Source organism: Gasterosteus aculeatus, unplaced genomic scaffold, assembly GCF_964276395.1.
Source record: "Gasterosteus aculeatus unplaced genomic scaffold, fGasAcu3.hap1.1 HAP1_SCAFFOLD_28, whole genome shotgun sequence".
Lineage (NCBI taxonomy): Eukaryota > Metazoa > Chordata > Actinopteri > Perciformes > Gasterosteidae > Gasterosteus > Gasterosteus aculeatus.
This window is the reverse complement of record NW_027554886.1, coordinates 210001-215000: the sequence shown is the minus strand read 5'-3', so window position 1 is coordinate 215000 and position 5000 is coordinate 210001.

Sequence of the window (5000 nt, the reverse complement as noted above, 5' to 3'; positions counted from 1 at the left end):
CACTGCACCTGCTGTTCTGACATCAGCATCCGAGAATAGTGTCCCGTACTGGGACATGGTCTGGGATCTCCCGCTCCATGGAACTGTGTTCTGATTATTTCCTTCATCCACTGCACCTGCTTTTCTGACATCAGCATCCGAGAATAGTGTCCCGTACTGGGACATGGTCTGGGATCTCCCGCTCCATGGAACTTCGTATTCATCCGTCCACTGCACCTGCTGTTCTGACATCAGCATCCGAGAATAGTGTCCCGTACTGGGACATGGTCAGGGATCTCCCGCTGTCTGGAACTGTGTATTCATCCATCCGCTGCACCTGCTGTTCTGCCATCAGTGTCCGTGAACAGTGCTTCTTCATCGGATATCAGCCGGGATCTCACGCTCTCTGGAACTGTTTATTTCATCCATCCACTGCACCTGCTGTTCTGACATCAGCATCCGAGACTAGTGTCCCGTACTGGGACATGGTCTCGCATATCCCGCTCTCTGGAACTATGTTCTGATTATTTCCTTCATCCACTGCACCTGCTGTTCTGCCATCAGTGTCCGACAACAGCGCTTCATCATCGGATAACTGCCGTGAAATACCGCTCTCTGGATCTGCTCTGTTCTGGCAGGTAATCAGGGAGATTTTAAGTAGATGAGTGTCCGGGAATAGTGGGCCGTTCTGCGACTTGGTCTGGGATATCACGCTCTCTGGAACTATGTTCTGTTTATTTCCTTCATCCAGTGCACCTGCTGTTCTGCCATCAGTGTCCGACAATAGCGCGCCGTTCTGGGACTTGGTCTGGGATATCCCGCTCTCTGGAACTATGTTCTGTTTATTTCCTTCATCCAGTGCACCTGCTGTTCTGCCATCAGTGTCCGACAATAGCGCTTCATCATCGGATATCTGTCGTGAAATACCGCTCTCTGGAACTGTGTATTAGTCCGTCCGCTGCACCTGCTGTTCTGACATCAGCATCCGAGAATAGTGTCCCGTACAGGGACATGGTCTGGTCTCTGCCGCTCTCTGGAACTCTGTATTCATCCATGCGTTACACCTGCTGTTCTGACATCAGCATCCGAGAATGGTGTGCCGTTCTGGGACATGGTCTGGTCTCTGCCGCTCTCTGGAACTCTGTATTCATCCATGCGTTACACCTGCTGTTCTGACATCAGCATCCGAGAATAGTGTCCCGTTCTGGGACATGGTCTGGGTTCTGCCGCTCTATGGAACTGTGTGTTCATCCGTCCACTGCACCTGCTGTTCTGCCATCAGCATCCGAGAATAGTGCCCCGTACTGGGACATCAGCCAGGACGCACCGCCGTCATCTCGTTCGTTCGCTCAGTCATCCATCCACGAAAGCTACCGATCAGCCACAGTGCCCGGAATGATGCCTCCTGCCGGGGTAGCGTCCGCTTGCTCCCCGACAGCCAGTTCTGCATGAGGCTCCGGTTCTTCCACCCCCGCCACTGTCCGAGGGTGTCCGAAAATACTGAGGTCTGAGTCGGATCCGAACCGCACAAACGCCGGTCTTCACGACTGGAGGCCTATGTTTCTAAAAACCGGGTTTCAGGAATCTGCGACCTGGTGGCCCAGTGATGTCGGCTGGAACTTTTTTTTTCCGGTCCGCTCAAAATTCTCCAGGCATTTTCTGAGCTTTCCTTCACATATTCCGACTTTTACTTAGTTTCTGACGGAGCCAAAAAAGTCCGGTTTTTTTTGCCCTCCTTATCGTCCCGACTGGAAACTTTAACTCCGTATTTTAAGTCAGAAAATTAAAGTTCTTTTCATCCAGGAGACCGACCCTTCCTTCAAAGTGTCCCATACAGTGCTTCGTCATCGGACATCGGCCGGGATCTCCCGCTCTCTGGAACTGTGTATTCATCCATGCGGTACACCTGCTGTTCTGCCATCACTGTCCGGGAATAGTGTGTCGTTCTGGGACTTGGTCTGGTCTCTGCCCCTCTCTGGAGCTCTTTATTCATCCATGCGGTACGCCTGCTGGTCTGCCATCACTGTCCGGGAATAGTGTGTCGTTCTGGGTCATGGTCTGGTCTCTGCCGCTCTCTGGAACTCTTTATTCATCCATGGGGTACACCTGCTGTTCTGCCATCACTGTCCGGGAATAGTGTACCGTTCTGGGACTTGGTCTGGGTTCTGCCGCTCTCTGGAACTCTTTATTCATCCATGGGGTACACCTGCTGGTCTGCCATCACTGTCCGGGAACAGTGTGCCGTTCTGGGTCATGGTCTGGGTTCTGCCGCTCTCTGGAACTCTTTATTCATCCATGGGGTACACCTGCTGTTCTGCCATCACTGTCCGGGAATAGTGTGTCGTTCTGGGACTTGGTCTGGTCTCTGCCGCTCTCTGGAGCTCTTTATTCATCCATGCGGTACACCTGCCGTTCTGCCATCACTGTCCGGGAACAGTGTGCCGTTCTGGGACTTGGTCTGGGTTCTGCCGCTCTCTGGAGCTCTGTATTCATCCATGCGGTACACCTGCTGGTCTGCCATCACTGTCCGGGAACAGTGTGCCGTTCTGGGTCATGGTCTGGGATATCACGCTCTCTGGAACTCTTTATTCATCCATGCGGTACACCTGCCGTTCTGCCATCACTGTCCGGGAATAGTGTGTCGTTCTGGGACTTGGTCTGGGTTCTGCCGCTCTCTGGAGCTCTTTATTCATCCATGCGGTACACCTGCTGTTCTGCCATCACTGTCCGGGAATAGTGTGTCGTTCTGGGTCATGGTCTGGGTTCTGCCGCTCTCTGGAGCTCTGTATTCATCCATGCGGTACACCTGCTGGTCTGCCATCACTGTCCGGGAACAGTGTGCCGTTCTGGGTCATGGTCTGGGATATCACGCTCTCTGGAACTCTTTATTCATCCATGCGGTACACCTGCCGTTCTGCCATCACTGTCCGGGAATAGTGTGTCGTTCTGGGACTTGGTCTGGGTTCTGCCGCTCTCTGGAGCTCTTTATTCATCCATGCGGTACACCTGCTGTTCTGCCATCACTGTCCGGGAATAGTGTGTCGTTCTGGGACTTGGTCTGGTCTCTGCCGCTCTCTGGAGCTCTTTATTCATCCATGCGGTACACCTGCTGGTCTGCCATCACTGTCCGGGAATAGTGTGTCGTTCTGGGACTTGGTCTGGTCTCTGCCGCTCTCTGGAGCTCTTTATTCATCCATCCACTGCACCTGCTGTTCTGCCATCACTGTCCGGGAACAGTGTGGCGTTCTGGGTCATGGTCTGGGTTCTGCCGCTCTCTGGAACTCTTTATTCATCCATGCGGTACACCTGCTGGTCTGCCATCACTGTCCGGGAACAGTGTGCCGTTCTGGGTCATGGTCTGGTCTCTGCCGCTCTCTGGAGCTGTTATTTTCCTCCATCCGGTACACCCACTGCTCTGCCATCACTGTCCGAAAATAGTGCTCCGAAATCGGGTAAGTCGCGCGGGGAGCCACCCCTGTATCTCGGCTCCAGGAGCGTCTTTCCGCCCGGGGCCTGGCCCACTATGCTTAGGTCCAGCTGGGGAACGCTCCCCCCGAAGCTCGGGGCCCTGTCCTGGAGATCTCTGTTTCCGAAAACCAGGTTTCTGAAATCTGCGACCTGGTGGCCCAGTGATGTGAGCTAAAAAAAAATTTATCGAAGCGATCTAAAAAAGCCCAGGCATTTTCTGGGCTTTCCTTCACATATTCCGACTTTTACTTAGTTTCTGACGGAGCCAAAAAAGTCCGGGTTTTTTTCGCTCCACATAGTCCCGACTGGAAACTTTAACTTTTTTTTTTTTCCATTATTTCACCCGCGGAGGTCCGCAAACACCTCCAGGGGCCCACAACGGCCGAATTAAGCCAGGAAAAAGACACCAGAACCCGGATCTCTTTACCAGACACCCCCAGAGCCCGGAACTCGGACCCAAACACCTCCAGAGGCCCACAACGGCCGAATTGGACCCGGAAAAAGACGCCAGAACCCGGATCTCTTTACCAGACACCCCCAGAGCCCGGAACTCGGACCCAAACACCTCCAGAGGCCCACAACGACCGAATTAAGTCCGGAAAAAGACGCCAGAACCCGGATCTCTGTACCAGACACCCCCAGAGCCCGGAACTCGGACCCAAACACCTCCAGAGGCCCACAACGACCGAATTAAGTCCGGAAAAAGACGCCAGAACCCGGATCTCTGTACCAGACACCCCCAGAGCCCGGAACTCGGACCCAAACACCTCCAGAGGCCCACAACGGCCGAATTGAACCCGGAAAAAGACGCCAGAACCCGGATCTCTTTACCAGACACCCCCAGAGCCCGGAACTCGGACCCAAACACCTCCAGAGGCCCACAACGACCGAATTAAGTCCGGAAAAAGACGCCAGAACCCGGATCTCTGTACCAGACACCCCCAGAGCCCGGAACTCGGACCCAAACACCTCCAGAGGCCCACAACGGCCGAATTGAACCCGGAAAAAGACGCCAGAACCCGGATCTCTTTACCAGACACCCCCAGAGCCCGGAACTCGGACCCAAACACCTCCAGAGGCCCACAACGGCCGAATTGGACCCGGAAAAAGACGCCAGAACCCGGATCTCTTTACCAGACACCCCCAGAGCCCGGAACTCGGACCCAAACACCTCCAGAGGCCCACAACGGCCGAATTGAACCCGGAAAAAGACGCCAGAACCCGGATCTCTTTACCAGACACCCCCAGAGCCCGGATGAGCTCCACAAACACCTCCAGAGGCCCACAACGGCCGAATTGGACCCGGAAAAAGACGCCAGAACCCGGATCTCTTTGCCAGACACCCCCAGAGCCCGGAACTCGGACCCAAACACCTCCAGAGGCCCACAACGGCCGAATTGAACCCGGAAAAAGACGCCAGAACCCGGATCTCTTTACCAGACACCCCCAGAGCCCGGATGAGCTCCACAAACACCTCCAGAGGCCCACAACGGCCGAATTGGACCCGGAAAAAGACGCCAGAACCCGGATCTCTTTGCCAGACACCCCCAGAG